Genomic DNA, 20,115 nt, shown 5'->3' with positions numbered 1-20,115 from the left:
ATAAGGTAACTGGAAATGAGCTAAGCTTATCTTGCTTCTGTAAACTGCTTACGCCATTACCCCTATCCAGGAGTTCGCGCAGCTACAGACATCCAAGAAAATAGGAAACTAATTGGGCCACTGAGCGCGGGCTCTAATAATTCAAACTGATTGGCCTAAAACCTATGGAGTGGTACAAATCAATTGGCTCGCTCTTCACGGGCTCTCCATGCTAAGAAATGATTGGTTTGTGATTCGCATGCTTTGTTGTAAACTTATAAAAGCTGTTGCAATTTAGCACTCGGGGTCCACAGTCCTCTAACCCTGCGCAGTGTATGGCTGTGGAACCCAGAATTCTGGAATAAAGAAATCCTCATGTTATTTCATCGAGACCATTTCTCAGCGAGTGATTTGGGTGTTGCCTTCCGAGGCATGGGGTTCTGGGGCACCCTCGGTTTTTTGGGTGGTTTTACAGTAGCTCTCTATGAAGCCTCACCCTATAGATATTCAGGGGTCCTCATCACCAAAACTGTCCTATGTGACAGTGGTGCGCTAAGGGGCCAGAGCTAGCTTGAATGAAAAGGCCGGATTCTGTGCATCGGATTGTCTCCTGTGTGTTTTGGGGCGATCGCTAACACTACAAAGCCATATGGATGCTACTGGATTAGAGGAGAGCTATTGTCAGGTTTCATTATCCAAGATTACGTGCCATTTTCTCAGGAAAAGGAAGAGTATGAGCGAAACCTGCTCCTACAGGCCTGTAACCTCAGCTACTCAAGAGCCTGAGGCAAAAGGATAGCAAGTCCCATGTTACCTGGATTGTGGGGTGAATTCTAAACCAGCCTAGGGAACTCAGCAATGCCATACCCCCAAAAACAATAATAATAAATATTAAGTAGCTTCAGATAACTGGGTGATAGAACGTGTAAATGCCATGTTTGATCTTTAGTGCTTCAAACTAAAAGAGTGTGAACCCACAGGATACTAAAGATACTTTCCTTTTCCCGGCATACTATTACGAATTACAGAGATTCCAAAGGTATCAGGAACACTCTGCTCACTCTAGCACCTGAAACAGAAACCTCAATCTATTTGATGTTTGCTGCCATTTTTAACCCTACACCCATGGCAGGCATTACTAGTTGATCATACACTCCTTTGTATGGAGACCAGGTACCGGCTCTATCTATCTTTGTCCAGCACCTCAAGTGGCCACTTTCAGTTAATTGGATTGGGAGGCCAGAGTAAAACAATTTCGTCAGGCCTGCATAAAACAAAGATGAGTTTGAAAGTGTCAAGGCATTTAGAAGGCTCATTATTGATTTGCCTTATGAGTGCTTATGAGCAAGGATCTCTGCTGAATGCTTTAGAGAAATCCAATCTTTTTTTTCAGTGTTGATTCGATCTCAAGAAGCTTCTGTGAATGATGATATTACAGGATATGAAGGAGTAACACGGAGATGTATCCGAAGTATCATGAGGCATGAGTGTGTCCTGCAAGCTGGCAGGCCAGAGTCTTGGAGGACGTCTGAGCTTTAAAACTGTGTAACTTGGTGAAGGAAGAAGTGGAAGAATGGATTCTAGATGGAGAAGGGGAACTGACAGAGCAAACACCTAGAGGGCAAAGCAAAGATCTCGGAGAACCGAGGGGAGAGGAGGTGGCTCTAGCTAGGGGGGAAAAACAAATGTAGCAAAAATAAGGTTTGAAAAGCCCTCGGTAGGTGGAAGGTCACCTTGCCGCCTAGGGTTCCCGGCCTTGAATACCTAGCTTAGGGTGACAGTCATGGTGTCAGAAAGCCAGGGTGGGGCTCTTGACCGTGCACTTAGGAACAAGGCTTAGAGGCTCACTGACAGGCTGTGAGGTTAAAGCAAGAACCTAGGAGAAGCTGCCCCAGGGGATGCCGTCTCTGTGTGTCAGCCCAGCTCCAGCCCCCAGACGGAGGACAAACCTGCGCTTGAAATTTTAATACAGAGATAGTTTTGAAATTTTTGGTTAAATCTACTAAATTTATCATCGCAACTTTTTTTTAAAGAGAGGGTTTATGTCTTCCAGACTGATTTCAAACTTGCAGAGCTAGCCAAGGACAACCTTGAACTCCAAATCCCGCTCCCCCCATTTTACCTCTGAGACTTGAGATTTTAGGCATGCACCACCAAGCCCTGTTTACGACGTCCTGAAGATTGAAGCCAGGGTTTCGTGCACTCTAGGCAAACATCCCACCTGCACCCTAGCCCCTTTCTAACCATTTTCAAAGTGCACAACTAGTGGCTTCAAGTCCCCAACGGTCAGCACCACCATCTCCAGAGTACAGGCTTCTCAACCTGAACTTTGTCCCCATGAAGCACTAGCTTCTGTTTCCCTTCTCCCCCAGTTCCTCCGGGATCATTATCTTCCTTGTTTTTAGGCAGTTGACTATTCTAGAGAGCACATAAAATTATAAAGGACTTTGTACTGGTGCAATTAGGTGATTAGGATTCAAAAGCTCAGAAGACACAGAAGAATAGGGAACAAGCTGAGAAAGTGAACTAAGAAAGAAACCAGTAGGGCTTATCTTCACTTCCCCTCTCCTCTCTCCAACCCGGAGGACCAGGAGCTTGCCCCCAGGGCACAGGAGAGATTGTAAAAAGAATAGCCCTGGGGAGTGGGGGGCGGGGCAGAAAAGGTCATTGAAGCACCGGCTGGCTAATGTCAGCAGCAGTGGTTTACTGGCAGAGAAGACAGGAGAATTTGCTGGAAGTCACAGGTGAAAGCCAGCTTCTGTGATAAGAAAGCTGTCAGCCTTGCCCATGCTGATGGTCTGTTAGCAGAGCCAATAGGCAGCACCCTAGAAGGAGGAAGGAAATACACGTCTATGTGAATTCTTAGGCAATGGAGAAGTTCCTTGAGGGCTTAATTCCATTATTACCAAGCAAGGCAAAGACCCAGCTAAGAGGCAACACATTGTTAAGCAGAGTACTAGCTAATGGACAGAGGCTGTGCCGATGATGCTTGGGGGAGGCACCCATAATTACCTAAAATGGGGACAGGCTGCACTACTGATGCTGCTTTCTTGAGTTTTGCAATGTTGTGTTGTAAATGTTGCTGTTCATGTGGCTGTACTTGCTAGTGTGTGTGGAAGCTGGGGTGTCAATCTTGGGTGTCATTCCTCAGAAACCAGCCATCTTGATGTTTTGCTGTTGTCGGTTCTTTTCTTTTTAGACAAGCTCTCTCACTTGTATCAGAAATTGTCAGTTTAGCTAAGCAAATTGGCCAGGGAGCTCTAGGACATCTGTCTCCACTTCCCCAGCTCTGGGGAAGCACTGATACACTCTGCATTTTTGTATTCTGGGTTCTAGAGATGGAATGCAGTCTTCATGACATTTGGAAAAGCCCTTTCCTAGCCAAGCTATCTCCCCATCCCCAGACTGGTTTTTATGTTGGATGAATTGTCATCATCTGAAACAGTAGCTTTCAACCTGTGGGTTGTTGACCCCTTTTGGGGTCAAATGACCCTTTCACTGGGGTCTCCTAAGACCATCCGAAAACAGGTATTTACATTACAATTATAGCAGCAGTAAAATTACAGTTATGAAGTAGCAACAAAAGTAATTCTATGTTGGGGGTCACTACAACATGAAGAACTGGATTAAAGGGTTGCAGGTTTAGGATGGTTGAGAATGACTGCTCTAGAAGGTCTAGGCAACACATAGTCTCTCAGTCCTTACCCCTAGCTAGCTGAGAGCCAGGATTCCTTCTCCTCCTTCTCTTCCTCTGCCTCTTTTCCTTTTTCCTCTTCCCCTCCTCTCACACTTCCTTTTCTTTTTCTTTTTTAAATCAAAATGTAGTCTTGTGATGACTGACCTTGAATTCACTCCTGCTTTGGCCTAGAGTCTATGGGTACTTTGGCCTAGAGTCTTTGGGTACCACCAGGCCTAGATGAGAGTCTACATTTAAATAAGATTCTTGGATGATTTAGAGGTACCTTGAATACAAGGCATAGCATCTTTCCTGTGGTTCTTTATTAAAACACGCATTCCTGGCCTCATCTCTGAGTATCTTTTTTTTTTTTTTTATCTCTGAGTATCTTTTTTTTTTTTTTTATCTCTGAGTATCTTAAGAGCTCCCAGGAGGGTCTGTGATAGGTTGTAATTAGCACAACATTCAATAACTTGACTGCACACTGGGAGTGCCCAGCCAGCTTTAACTGAATCAGTGTCTGATCTCATCCTCATCCTGAGAAATTCTGATTTAAAGGGTCTTGTGTGAGGGCCATCCAAGCTCTGGCATTTCTCCAGGCTCCCCAGCTGGTTGTCATGAGCAGCCAGGCAGCCTAAAGCAGAGGTTATCTGTGGTGGCCAAAAGTGGTCAGCACATCTAGTCAGCCTGACCCACACAGGGTCTCATAGTTTGCCTGCCAACACTTAAACATGGAAATTTCATATAAGCATAAAAACACCTAGAATTACAATTTCTCCTTAAAAATCCTAAATCAAGAACCCTAAGCTCCAGTACCTACATGGCTACGATGAATCAATATGACAGAGCCACTGCCTTCAGAAGCCCTGCCCACCTGAGTCCCCACTGATATCTTATTCCTAGGGTTGCCCCCGTAGGCACTAGTGTGCCCCTGCCCTGACTGGACTCTGGAAGCAGGCACTGAACCCTCTCCATTGGATCCTGCCTTTCTTTGGCTCTGCTGCTTGGCTAGGAGACAGACAATTCTTTCCAAAATCGGGTTTTAGATTTTTGAATTACACAACAGCCAGTATGTTGTAAATCTGGGTATCTTGCCCATATGCCTTTATCTTAGATTTGTTACAACCTGCACAGCATTGTTTTACAGGAGCTCATGGATGTCCAAAGATAAATGATGATCCCTTGTTGGAAAACCATATGCACCACATGGTGAATCAATACCTGGCCAGCTTTAGCATTTCAAGAGAATACTTCCACCCATATGGTTCACCGCCAGACATCAATTGTTTGCATTTACACTTAGAATCACAACGCATTCTGGACCCACAGTTCTTCACAGTTTACAAAGCTCCTTACCAGGCATTTTTTCACAGGCTCTTCACAGTGAACCATGACCAAACAAATACATTACCTTTGGTGTTAAAAACAAACAAACAATAAAGAGGCTTAAAGAGGCAAGTGAGTTTCTCAGGCTGACATGCAGCCTCTGCATTGCCTTTAAAGCATTATCCTGGAAGAAAATGCCTGTTGGAGAGATCTCAAGAGAACTGTGACTTTCTCTCACCATAGGACACCAATCTGGAAGCCAGAAGGTTCTGGAAATGCTCTCTTCTGCACATCTGCTTTCTGACCTCATGCTGTTCATAGCAGATGGTTCTTGGAAAGGACCTAGTTGATCCGAGTAACAAAAGTTCCTAAGGGATGCTTGGCCCAGTAGAAAGAGTGTAAATGGGAGAGTTTTTCATACCTGTCCAAGAGTTCCACAGCCTCACACTCCACCATCTTAATCAAGGACAGCCAGATGCATCCAACTGATTCAGCATTAGTCCCAACCAAAAGAAAGGGATGTAGAGACAGTGAACGGACAAATGAAAGAAGAGGATGATGATGGTGTGTGTGGAGTAGGCAGGTGCAGCCTCAGTGGACAGATTGATGAGCTCAGAGTGGAGGACAGACGACTGCTCCGAGGGAGGGGACAAACAGCTTGGTAGTAATAGCCCCTTTGGAACTAGCATGTAGGAGCCAAAGTTTACTGGAAGTGTGTGTGGTATCAGGCTGTCCCTTTCCACTTTCCCTGATCAGACAGTGATTTTTTTTAAAGATTTATTATTATATGTAAGTACACTGTAGCTGTCTTCAGACACACCAGAAGAGAGCGTCAGATCTCATTACAGATGGTTGTGAGCCACCATGTGGTTGCTGGGATTTGAACTCAGGACCTTTGGAAGATCAGTCAGTGCTCTTAACTGCTGAGTCATCTCTCCAAACCCCAGACAGAGGTTTTTTTTTTTTTTTTTTTGAAAGATTTTATATATATGTATATACCATTGCCCTCTTTACACACATCAGAAGAGGTCATCAGATTCCATCACAAATGGTTGTGAGCCACCATGTGGTTACTGGGAATTGAACTCAGGACCTCTGGAAGAGCAGTCAGTGCTCTTAACCACTGAGCCATCTCTCCTACCCCAAACAGTGATTCTTAAGATGTTGCATTGGTCTATACAAACTTGCTCCCTTGCTGGAAGGATTTGGATGGTCCCTAAGTATTTGTATCCATAAGCATTGCTATTAGGTGAGTCTCTGGGTTTGAAAGCCGACCTAACAGTCAGCAGAGTTCTCTATCCCTGTCACTTGACGAACTGTCCCTGTCACTTGATGCCCTGGTTCTTGTTTCATTGTGCTTCTGTCTACACGGTGTCAGACTCCCAGATGGCCTCCCTGCTTCTTTCTCCTCAGACTGACCCATCTTCCAACTGAAGCTATGGACAGCGATCATCTCCATGCCTGTCTGCACACAGGAACTGACTGGAAAACAGGGCAACACCATGCCCTGCCTGGGAACAGTTCAATATTGCCAGCAAAGAGTTTAGACTCTATCCTTCAAGTTTCAGAAAGACTATTTTAATTCCACATTGCAATCCCTCCGAAAGGCATTCAAGACTTCTTATATGGGGACGTGGCCAAATCATTAGAGTCTGTGAGAGCAAGACCCAGGCATCTAGGATAAAACTCTCTAGGAGACTCTTACATGTCATTAAGAATGAGACCTTGGCTGTAGTGACAAAAGCCTGTGACCCCAGCGTTTGGGAAGCTGAGGTAGGAGGGTTAGATTTGAAGTTAGCAGGGATGGTATTAAGACCCTGTCTCTTTCTTTGAGGGGCCGGAGTATTTATTTACTTTACATCCCAACTGACCACAGTTTCCCTTCCCTCCCTTCCTGCAAGTCCTTCCTCCTAGCTCCCTTCCACCTCCCTTCCCCCAATCCACTCTTCTGTTTCTCCTCAGAAAAGGGGAGGCCTTCCATAGACATCAACCAGCCTTGGCATGCCAGGTTGCAGTAAGTCTAGAAGCACCTTCTCCTATTGAGGCTAGAAGAGGCAGCCCAGTGTGGGGAAAGGGATCGAAAAGCAGGCAACAGAGTCTGAGAGAGATCCTGCTCCTCCTCCTGCTCCTGCTCCTCCTCCTTCTCCCTGCTGCTCCTGCTCCCTCTCCCGCCCCCGCCTCCCTGCCCCCTCCTCCCTCCCAGTCCCGCTCCCACTCCCACTCCTGCTATTAGGAGTCCCACATAAAGACCAAGCTATACAACTGTTGCCTATGTGCAGAGGGCCTTCCTAGGTCAGTCCCATGCAGGTTCCCTGGTTGGTGGTTCAGTCTCTGTGAGACCCTATAAGGTCAGTTGATTCTATAGGTTTTCTTAAGGTGTCCTTGACCCCTTGGCTCCTATAATCCTTCCTCCCCTCCTTCCTCAGAATTCCCTAAATGCCACTTGGCTGTGGGTCTCTGCATCTGTTTCCATCAGTTGCTCAGTGATGACTCTGATGGTGTTTCTGCTAGGCTCCTGCCTCCAAGTATAGCAAAGTATCTTTAACAGTAAGACCGTCTCAAAAACAGCTCTTAGACGGAAGCCAGCATGGCCTATAAAAGACTTTGTCTCTAACAGCAAACCCCTCCCCACCCCCAAATTAATCAACCAGAAAACAATCAAACAATGAGACTCACTGCTCTTCCCTCCTGTATGAAGAACAGAGTGAAAAAAAAAAGTCACTGAGGGCACTGGAGAGATGGCTCAGATGTTAAGAGCATTGACTGCTCTTCCAGAGGTCTTGAGTTCAATTCCCAGCAACCACGTGGTGGCTCACAACCATCTGTAATGGGATCTGATGCCCTCTTCTGGTGTATCCGAAGACAGCAGCAGTGTACTCATATAAATAAAATTTTAAAAAGAAGAGTCACTAAGAAAGAAAAGGGGGCAGCTTAAGAGACTGGTACAGCTGTCCACGTGAGAGATGCTAAGACAGGAAGTAAAGTCAACTGGGCGCTGCTAACATGGCCAGGGGTAAAAGGTGGAAACACAATCAGGGATACCAGCTAGGGACTGAAGAGATGGCTAAGTCAGTAAGGTGCTTGCCAAGTGAGCAAGAGTACATGAGTTCAGATTCCCAGCCTTGTACAGATACAGACACACAGCAGTGCACATCTGTAACCACAGCTCTGGGGAGGCAGAGACAATCACTATACCTGGATTGGTGAGTTTCAGATTCACAAAGAGACACACCAGAAGAGGGCATCTGATCCCATTACATATGCTTGTAAGCCACCATGTGGTTGCTGGGAATTGAACTCAGGACCTCTGCAAAAGCAGTCAGTACTCTTAACCACTGGGCCATCTCTCCAGCCCCTCAATTTGTTTCTTAAATGGCTTAAAAATTGTATTATATAAGCCGGGCAGTGGTGGCGTACTCCTGTAATCCCAGCACTCTGGGAGGCAGAGGCAGGCAGATTTCTGAGTTCAAGGCCAGTCTGGTCTACAGAGTGAATTCCAGGACAGCCAGGGCTACACAGAGAAACCCCGTCTCGAAAAACCAAAATAAAATAAAATAAAATAAAAATTGTATTATATAAGTCTTTCACGTGCTTTATTAAAGTTACTCCACGATAACTTGCTTTTTGAGGCTGTTGTAAAAGGATTGTTCCCCTGATTTCTTTCTCAGGATATTTATCATTTATATATAGGAAGACTGCTGATTTTTGTGTGTTAATTTTGTAAACTGCTGCTTTGCTTAAAGGATTTATCAGCTATAGAAGTTCTCTGGTTGAGTCTTTGGGGTCTTTTTTGTTTGTTTTGTTTTATTTTTTTGGTGTTTTTTTTTTGGGTTTTTTTGTTGTTGTTTTGGTTTGGTTTTGGTTTTGGTTTGGTTTGTTTTTTTTTTTTGAGACATGGTTTCTCTGTGTAGCCCTGGCTGTCCTGGAACTCACTCTGTAGACCAGGCTGGCTTCAAACTCAGAAATCTGCCTGCCTCTGTCTCCCAAGTGCTGGGATTAAAGGCATGTGCCACCACTGCCTGGCCTTTGGGGTCTTTCATGTATAAAATTATATCATCTGCAGATAAAGATATTTTGAGTTCTTCCTTTCCTATCTGCATTCCTTGATCTCTTTCAGTCTGGGGGTTTATTTTTTTTTTTTTAAAGATTTTTTATTTATTTATTATATGTAAGTATACTGTAGCTGTTTTCAGACACTCCAGAAGAGGGCATCAGATCCCATTACAGATGGTTGTGAGCCACCATGTGGTTGCTGGGAATTGAACTCAGGACCTCTGGAAGAGCAGTTGGTGTTCTTAACTGCTGAGCCATCTCTCCAGCCCATGGGAGTTTATTTTTATTTATTTTTATTTTTTTATTTTTTATTGTTCTAAGGCTTCAAGTATAATATTGAATAAATGTGGAGAGTGGATATCTTTCTCTTGTTCCTGTTTTTAATGAAAATAATTTGAGTGTCTCCATTTAGGTTGATATTAACTCCAGAACTTGCTGTAAACTGTCTTTATTGTGTTGAGATTTGTTCTGCATATCAATAGTCTCGCTAGGACTTTTATCTGGAAGGGATGTTAAATTTTATCAAAGACATCTTCTGCATCTAATGAGATGATCATGTGGTTTTGCCTGTTTTATGGGATGGATTATGTTTATTGAACCATTCCTGAATCTCTTGGATGAACCCAACTTGATCATGGTGGACACCCCTTTGATGTGTTCCTTTGGGGGAGGTATGGGGGGGTGTTTCTGGTTGTTTTGCTTTTAAAGAAAAAGAGCATGAACTTTGGTGGGCAGGGAAGGGGATAGTCTGAGTGGAGGTTTGAACAAATATGATCAGATACAGTATATGAAAATGTTTAATTAAAAAATAATCTTTAAAAAAAAAGAAATACCATGACTGGGGATATAGCTAGGCTGGTAAAATACCTGCCTGGCACATTAGTTTCCTTTCTAATGTCATAAAACATAATGATCAAAAGCAACTTATAGAAGTTTATTCTGAGCTTCTGGTTGCAGACAGAGAGTGTATAATGGCGCAAGAGGCATGGCAGCGGGTAGCCAGAGTAAATGGGAAACCTTGAGCGTGATCTGAAAATGGGACATGGCTATAAACTCTCAAAGCCTACTCCAGTAGCATAGTTCCTTCCAGCAAGGCCCTATCTCCTAAACATCCCCAACTGGACAGTGAGTATTCAAATACCTGATCCTGTGGGAGACATTTCTCATGTCAGCCATACCTCATGTGCACAGAGTTCTAGGTTGGATGTTCAGATTCACATAAAGCCAGGCAGAGTGGCAGCACATTACCAAAATCCCAGCACTCAAGAGATGGACAGGTGTGAGCACTGGAATATGTTCAAGGTCATTCTTAGCTATTAGAGAGTTCAAGGCTGGTCTGAGATCTATGGTCTACAGGAGAAAGTTTAAGACAAAGGGTCATGATCAATTCCACCACAGATATTTCTTAGGTTAATTGTGTCTTCTTCCTTCATGTCCCCTTTCAGTAAGTAACAAGACCAGACTGGTGACATTGGAACTCTCCAAACCAGTGGCTTGGCTGACCTATGTGGTTTACAGCTACTATAAATTCTTTCTCCAAACACAGAGAACTCTTGCTTGTCTGATGCCTGACTCTATCCTCCAGGTAGAAGTAATTAGCTATCGAGGCTGGATGTAGGGAGTTTTGAAAGGATTCCATTCTTGTGTTATACTAGTTCAAAACACATTTCCATATAAGCACATGCATCTGTCTCTATGCTCTCTCTGAAAGAGTCACTGTTGATAGCTTCTTGGCAAGTTCATTGAGCAGGAGGTCTCCTTTCCAACACTCACCTCGCACAGGAGTGAGACTTGGAACACAATCAGCCTAGTAGACTGCACACTGTTGGTTTGTGTGTACACTGCCCTGTTCTGCTTTCAAGATGTTTCCCAACATATTATGTCACTGAATCTTCATTGACATGTGTAGGTGGTGCTATCTACCATAGAGGAGAGACATCTGAGATTAGGGAGGGCTAAGTGACATAGTCCAAATCACACAGTGGTCACCAGCACACCTATATCACCCATGTCTTGACCCCAATAGCTAATTTCTTACCATTGCTCATTTATTCATTCATCTGTCTGACAGGCATTTACTGAGGACGTCATACAAAAGTACTGTGCCAAGTTCTGAGTATTCAGTGATGAATGAGACATGTCTCGGCCTTTGGTAGCTCAATCTGATGAGTTAAGAGACAAAGCTATACAGTGTGTAGGAGAGTATAAGAGTATAAGTAATGTGCTTTGGAGAAAGAGGGGAAAGCAGAGCTCTATGCCAGGGGGTCTTAGGGACACCTCAGAGAGGCAATATAAAGAGAGACTTGGGGGGGGGTTGACTCCATTGATAGTGTATGGCATACACGCATGAGACCATGAGTTCAGATCCCCAACACCCACATAAAAAGAAGGATGTGGCAGTAAGCACCTGTAATCCCTTCATGGAGAGGTGGAAACACAAGGATCTTCGTGGCTTGGTGCCAAGCAGCCCAGATGAATCAACACATTGGTAAGCTCTAGGCTCAGTGAGAAGTTCTCTTTTAAGGTGGATCGCTGGTAAATTGTCTCAGCAGGCAGAGGTTGCCCCAAGCCTGACAGCCTGAGCCTAATCTGTAGGACCTACATGGTGGAAGGAGAGCATGGACTACATAGGGTCAGGTAGGAGGGGTCTTCTGCGCTCCAAAGCTTCAATGCACACCGTGGAGACCTTGTGCCACTCAGTCACAAATACATAGATACATACGTACATATGTATACACACATACATTCATGTAATCTAAATTTTAAAAGACAAGATGGAAAGTAATAGAGGAAGACACCTAGTATCAGTCTCTGGCCTGCACACACATGTATGGGCATATATGTACCAGGATACTGCGGGGAGAAAGAATGGGATACAAATGGTCCAGGAGACATGAGAAACCCCAGTGTAGCTAAACATGAGCGTGCATGGCAGATAGTGGAGGAGCAGGGGATGGAGGAGCTAGTGGGCACCTGATGATCCAAATCTGCATAATCAGGGGAGCTGGACTCCATCCAGTAGGCACTGGGCTGCCGAGTTGTCTGTGTGGTCAGTCCGGATTTTCCTGTTCAGTTCGCAGCATGTTGGCTGCTTCTTGATAACAGTCACCTCCACAGTCTGTCTCCTCGTGGCACATGTTTGATCTGACCCAGTTATTCCACAGCATTGCTCAATCTGAGCCTAGCATCCACCACGAGGAGGGTGAGGGAGAAGAGAGCTGGTTAAGCAATCAAGGAGGCTCCACCAGGCTGTGGCTAACAAGAGTGAGTGTGAAGTTCACATTCTTAGGATGATGCCTGTTGTCCTCTCTGGCAGGAGTGGAAGTGCTGCCCCCTTCCCCCACTGACTGAACACATGTCTGGGACTGCACGGAAGTGTGTCAACAGCTACATGTTAAACAGAAGCAAAGCACCCAGTACATGTGTGTGGAGGCTGTCCCCCGAAGAAGCTCAACTTCTGGTCAGCGGCATTTTCTTGTCCCTAAAGCTTTCCCTAGTCATCCAAAATCCTTGGGTTTCCTATTGCCCCCAAGTAATAGGGAATAGAAGGCAGGGCTATTCAGGTAGTAGATGTAAACAGAAAACCCATTCAGCATCCTTCTTTCTCTGCCTTTATTTATAGTGATCACCAACAACTTCTAACCTCAAGTATAACATACAATGACCAGCAACTTGCCCAGCCCCTTAAAGTTTTGAATATCTTGCATCCCAACCAGGACCCTTGAGAGCATTCCATTGCTAAATAGAACAGCAACTCACTGGCTAATAACTGTGTCTCTTCTGAATGCACCATGAAAAGCAGCCAAGTCCAGGACCTCATAAGACCTGGTGAGACCCACCCAAGAGCCTGAGGGTAGGCCTTGCCACCTCCGTCTATAGCTTTGGAGACACGTGGGTGTCTCTTAGCCAGCTCCAGATGGGCGATAAAGAACCAGGGAACTGAAATGGGAAGGTGGCCCCACAGAGGCTGGGTGAAGGTCAGTCACTCTTATTTCCCATGGTCAGCATGGTGTTGCTAGAGGCAAGGCACACTGTGCAGCCTGGGAGGCATCGACCACACACAAAAGCCAGAGACAACATGAACTTGATCTTTAGTAACGTGTTATTTCTGACAACGGTTTTGCACTGAAAGAAAACAAATACTACAGAAATCAAGTAGCTTGTCCAAGGCCAGAAGTAGTGAGTATACACACATTCCCATACACGACACTGCTTCCATGGTGACACAACCCCATATGAAGGGCCCTCAGGAGGCTCTACTTAGGTAGTGAGAGCTGTTCTCCAACGCAACAAGCTTCTCTCCCAACTTTAGTAACTAGTTATAATGTTAGCCTTCAGGCAATTATCTAAGTATTCTTCAAGACCAGCCACAGTATGAAATATGTGCGTGAAAGGAGAAGACACTAAGCCGTCATTATGCCTATGTTCTTTTTTTTTTCTTTTTCTTTTTTTTGTTTTGTTTTGTTTTTGAGACAGGGTTTCTCTGTATAGCCCTGGCTGTCCTGGAACTTACTTTGTAGACCAGGCTGGCCTCGAACTCAGAAATTTGCCTGCCTCTGCCTCCCAAGTGCTGGGATTAAAGGTGTGTACCATCACCACCTGGCTATTAATTATGTTTTAACATTCCATTTTATCTCCATCTTTAATCTAAAAACTATTAGATTTATTCAGTTTTTATCTTATGTGTGAGTGTTGTGCTGTATAAAAAGTATGTGCAACACTTGCATGCCTGTTGTTCTCAGAGGTCAAAGGAGGAGATCTCTGCCCGGCCTCTATGTTTCTTTTATAATTTGTTTAGATTTGTTTACCTTCTGTATATGAGTCTTTTTCCTGAATGTATATGTATGCACCACATGCGTGCCCAGTGCCTGTGGAGAGCAGCAGAGGGCAGCAGATCCTCTAGAACTGGAGTTACAGGCAGTTGTGGGCTGTCATGGGTATAATGGGAACTGAATCTGAGTCCTCTGTAAAAACAGCAAGTGTTTTTAACTGCTGAGCCTTCTCTCTAGCCCCCACACCAATTTTTCTTTACCCTTCAGGGGGACTGTTTAGGAAACAGTGACAGAGGTGATCTCTCACTGGATGGTCACAGGTCCAGGGTCACCCTGGGGCTTCTAGAAAACCTGGAACTGTCCATACTCAGGGTTCAGTCCCCTAACTGGTACATCTACTCCTGAGATTCTATACAGTCTTTATTCTCCTGTTTCCATCCTAGGGGGTTCTCCAACTTCCCCAGGGATCTGTCTTGCTGCCACCCTTCCCAAATGACCAGGCCTACCATTGTCAGCCACCCTGCCGTGAACAGCTTTACACTTGAGGCCATGGGAATTCAGAATGTGCATCTTCCTCAAAGCTACTTGTGCTTTTCATCACATGGCTCTGCGCGGAGAAATGACCTCATCCCAGACTGCTTGTTCAGGTGGCTGCAGAATCTTGCCAAGTGTTCTCTAGAACACTGTGAGTTCTATGAGACTCCTGTTGGTCTGAAATTTTCCAATCTTCTCCAGTGAATCAACCTTAGGTGCTGTCCTTTTGCTTCTTGGGGATGACAACAGAGAACACAGTACTCCCTGTGAGCTTGGTGGCTGTGCCCATAATATATGAAGTCCAAAACCCAAAGTAACCTGAATCCAACAAAGAACTGAAGATGAGGGTCAGGTGCTATAAGAAGCCACCACAGCACCCCCAGAGCACACCCCAACTCACACAAGAGTTCACCAGATGCTAGTCAGAGAGATTAGAAAGACTCCATCCGTTCCCAAATACTAAGTCTGTCCTCTAGGCCAACTGAGGTGGCTCTGTGGAGCTCTACATCATGATATGTTCTGGTTGGGTGCAGGGTCAGGTTTTGAGGCTACACTTAGGTTTAGTGGGGCTGAGTTATGATGGAGTTAGAAGTGTCTCTCTTGGATTAAGGGAGATGGAGCAGCCATGTAGATGCCATTAGTTGCCCCCCCCCATCCATTTGGTGTAAGAATTAAGCCTGCCAGTTGCTTACCACACTATAGATAGTTCACTTGTACAAGCCTCCTGTTACCTAATAGTCACTCCAACATTTCTACAGGAAGAGATGATAAACACTATCCCAATGCGACCCCTCCTTGTTAGATTTCTTTTTCTTTTCTTTTCTCCTTTTTCCCCTTCCTCTTCCTCCTCCTCCTTTTCTTCTTCCTTTCTCATGCAAAGCCTGTGGAAACCCATGTTCTTCTTATCTCAAAGTCCTGGAGATTTACACAAATTACAGGTACAAAATTGTAAATATAAATTTCGCTCAAAATACACACAGTTAGTACTTTTCTTGTTGATATGACAGACTGGTGTATAGAAGCAATTTAAGACAAGAGTTTTAGTGTGTAGTTCACTGTGATGGGAAGGCATCGTGGCTTGATCTGTAGTGAAGACAACTTGAAGAGCTCTCTGGTCCTGACAGTGCTAAAGGCCTAGTCTCTCTCTCTCTCTCTCTCTCTCTCTCTCTCTCTCTCTCTCTCTCTCTCTCTCTCTGTGTGTGTGTGTGTGTGTGTGTGTGTTTTACTTACCATTATTACTTGGAAAGGGACAACCCAAGAAAGAGGTCTAGATATTCTATATTTGATGCCTCAACAATGCCTTCTCTTAAAGGCTTAATGTTAGGCCAAGTGATCAAGTCTCCAGCCCTAGATGTCAGAGCAGGGATAGAGCTTCAGAGTCCCCTGAGAGACCAAAGTTTGGGTTCTAACAGTCTTAAAGGTCATTGTGGGGCTGGGGTCCCAGCAGTTTATCCTGTCATAATGTCAGACTATAGACTTCAGTGTAAGGTTCTAACCACAGCTCTCAGCCAGAACAGAGATCTCAGCAGGTCTGGTGTTTGCACTCTTGTCTCAAACAAATTCAGAGAATTCAAAGAGTGACCACAGTTTTGACTCCATCTGGTCTTCTTGGTGATCAGCTTGAAATCCCACCCTTGATCCTGTTGGCATATAGCCAAGAGAGGATCACCTCCACTTGATAAAGCCAAGTTTGACCAGCTGAACCTCTTGTAAACTTTTCTAGGGAGAGTCATAGAAAACAAAATATCAAATAGATATGGAAGAAGGAGAAGTTAACACTAGAAGACAAATCCACTCAAACAGGTATGGAAATCACTAGGGATAAGACACAACCACCACCTATGACCATCCACAACTGACTAGCTCAACTATTAAGGAATCCAAAGCCACAGAGATTGCTGAAATGTTTGAGATAGAATTCAGAGTTTTACTCTTTAAAAATTTAAGGGCCGGGCTGGAGAGATGGCTCAGTGGTTAAGAGCACTGACTGCTCTTCCGAAGGTCCTGAGTTCAAATCCCAAAAACCACATGGAGGCCTACAACCATCTGTAATGAGATCTGACACACTCTTCTGTGAAGTGTCCAAAGACAACTACAGTGTACTCACATATAACAAATAAATAAATCTTTAAAAAAATATTAAGATTCAAACAGATGCATGCATGAATTAAGGAAAACTAAGACTTCAACAAGACAGTCACCAGAGTGACCTCAACAGTTAGTAAACTGGAGGGAAAAGTCCAAAATATGGATGAAATTTTCAGAAAGGAGATTGAAGCATGGAAAAACAACCAAACAGAAATATTTAAAATGAAAAAGATAATCAAATACATGCTACATCAGATAGAATTGTTAGCAGACAAGACCACACAGAAGAGGGAATTTCAGGGATGAAGGACAAAATGGAGACAATAATACAAGCAGACATACATAAGGAAAAATATTAAGGGGCTTGAATGATGTTTTGAAGAATTTGGGGATGCATTCAAAGGTCCAACATGAAAGTTCATGGTGTAGAGGAAGGAACAGATTAAAATAAATGGGGCAGACAGACTAGTGACTCGACACACACACAGGCAAAACACTCATACACATTAACTTTTTAAAAGTTGGAGGAGCCGGGCGGTGGTGGCGCAGGCCTGTAATCCCAGCACTCTGGGAGGCAGAGGCAGGCGGATTTCTGAGTTTGAGGCCAGCCTGGTCTACAGAGTGAGCTCCAAGACAGCCAGGGCTATACAGAGAAACCCTGTCTCGGAAAAAAAAAATCCAAAACAAACACAAAAAGTTGGAGGAAGATGGCAGTTGGAGTGATAGCTCAGTGGTTAAGAGCACTGGCTGCTCTTCCAGACGACCTGGGTTCAATTCCCAGAACACACAAGGCACCTGAAAACCATCCGTGACTCCTGTCCTGGGAATCTTATCACCCTCTTCTGGACTCCATAGGCACTGCAAGCACATGGGGCACAGATACAAGGCTGTGAAACACCCACATGCGTACAAATAAATACATGTAATTAAAAGTTGGAGGAGATTGTATGGGAGTAAAGATAATGTAATAATGTTAAATATTTATGTACCATATATCAGAGCCCTAATTTTATAAAACAAACATTAAAAGGCCATGAGATCCTGAAAAAAAATGATAGCTGGAATTTTAGCACCCCAATCTCATATTTAGATTGGTTTTCCAAACTAAAAATCAGCAAAGGAACTTCAGAGCTAAAGTATACTATGGGTCAAGTGGACTTAACAGATATGAACATAATACTCTGCCAATACATACAGAATACATTATTTTCTGAGTGGCACATAGAACCTTCTCCAAAATTGATCATATTAGATGGCACAGATCAAGTCTCAACAAATACAAAATATAAAGTAACAACAAGAAAAACTACAGAAAATACTTATAGGTTGAATAATATAGTTTTGAACAAAAATGGGTCAACTGAGCCGGGCGGTGGTGGTGCATGCCTGTAATCCCAGCACTTAGAAGGCAGAGGCAGGTGGATTTCTGAGTTTGTGGCCAGCCTGGTCTACAGAGTGAGTTCCAGGACAGCCAGGGCTACACAGAAAAACCCTGTCTCAAAAAAAAAGGGGGGGGGTGTCACCTGAGAAGTCAGAGGGCAAATTTTAAAATTTCTAGAATCAAGTGAAAGTCAGAGTGAGGTCTGTGAAAACTCCCAGCTGCAGCCCAGACAGTCCTAAGGGAAAGTGAGAAGCGCTCCCACTTTTAAATACTGAGAAATCTCAAATAAAAAACCTAACAGTGCACTTGAAGGCTCTGTGGTGGTGCAAACCTTTAATCCCAGCACTTGGGAAGCAGAGACAGGTGGATTTTTGAGTTTGAGGCCAGACTGGTCTACAGAGTGAGTTCCAGGACAGCCAGGGCTACACAGAGAAACCCTGTCTCGGAAAAACCAACCAACCAACCAAACAAACAAACAAACAGCCAACTGTAAACAGCAAGAAAGTGAGTTATTAGGCTGGAGAGATGGTTCAGTAGTTAAGAGCACTGACTGTTCTTCCAAAGGTCCTGAGTTCAAATCCCAGCAACCACATGGTAGCTCACAACCATCCATAATGAGATCTGATCCCCTCTCCTTGGGTGTCTGAACCGAGCTACATTTTACCGACATAATAAATAAATAAATCTTTAAAAAAAGAAAAGAAAGTGGGGAAGGAATTAGTAGAGATTAAAAGAACAATACACGATCAACCAAAGCAAGAGCTGGTCCATTGAAACCATTAGTGAGATGGTCAACCTCAGTTAATCTGACAGAATGAAAGAGGGAAAAGACACAAATTAACAAAATTGAAATGAAAAGGATGTGGTTAAAGCTGACTTCAATAAAATCCAGAACACCATTAGAAAATATTTATTGAAACTTACATTCCAAAATACTGGAAAACCTAGAAAACTGGATAGAAAATTCTCAATACATATGACCTACTAAAATTAAATTCAAAAGATATCACTAACTTAAACAGACCCATTGCAAGCAACAAGATCAAAACTATAATCAAACATCTCCTCTCAAAGATAAATGAGACGAATTTACTGCCAAAGTCTATCAAACCCACAAGGAAAATATCATATAAATTCTTTTTCACAAAAATAATTCTTCACAAAATAGAAAGTGAAGAAACACTACCAAATTTATTCTAAAATAATAAACAAAAAACAGTATTACCCTAGTACCAAACCAGACACAGACAAAAAGAAAAGAAATAAAAGAAAATTACAGACCAATTTCCTGATAAACATAGATGCAAAACTTCTCAACAAAATACTTGCAAACTGAATTCAGGAGCAGATTAAGAAGACAATACAAGCCAGGCAGTGGTGGTGCACACCTGTAATCCCAGCACTTGGGAGGCAGAGGCAGGTGGATTTCTGAGTTTGAGGCCAGCCTGGCTTACAGAGTGAGTTCCAGGACAGCCAGGGCTACACAGAGAAACCCTGTCTCGAAAAAAAAATCAAATCCAAAAAAAAAAAAAAAAAAAAAAAGACAATACAAGAGCCGGGTGGGTGGTTCAGCAGGTAAGAGCACTAGCTGCTCTTCTAGAGGACTAGGGTTCAATTCCCATCAACCACTCAGTAGCTCTCAACCACTGTAACTCCAGTTTCAGGGGATCTGATGCCCACCACAGGCAACGGGAGTATACACGGCACACTGACATACATGCAAGCAAAGCAAAGCAAAAAGATTCTGTAGCTGACTGTGCTGGCTGGTTCTGTGTGTCAACTTGACACAGGCTGGAGTTATCACAGAGAAAGCTTCAGGTGAGGAAATGCCTCCATGATATCCAGCTGTGGGGCATTTTCTCAATTAGTGATCAAGGGTGGGGCCCCTTGTGGGTGGTGCCATCCCTGGGCTGGTGCTCTTGGGTTCTATAAGAAAGCAAGCTGAGCAAGCCAGGGGAAGCAAGTCAGTAAGTAACATCCCTCCATGGCCTCTGCATCAGCTCCTGCTTCCAGACCTGCTTGAGTTCCAGTCCTGACTTCCTTTGGTGATGAACAGCAATGTGGAAATGTAAGCTGAATAAACCCTTTCCTCCCCTACTTGCTTCTTGGTCATGATGCTTGTGCAGGAATAGAAACCCTAAGATACTGACTAAATTCCTTGATATAGATAAAAAATCATTGCATGAGAATCCATTTCTAATACATTCACAATTGAAGATAATTATACAAAATAAAGAGGAAACATATTTTTGAGGACAGAGTTTCACTTTCTTGAGAGGAAGAAGAAATGCACACATAACTATTGA

This window comes from Apodemus sylvaticus, chromosome 3 (assembly GCF_947179515.1).
Source record: "Apodemus sylvaticus chromosome 3, mApoSyl1.1, whole genome shotgun sequence".
Classification (NCBI taxonomy): Eukaryota; Metazoa; Chordata; class Mammalia; order Rodentia; family Muridae; genus Apodemus; species Apodemus sylvaticus.
This window is presented reverse-complemented; position numbering follows the sequence as displayed.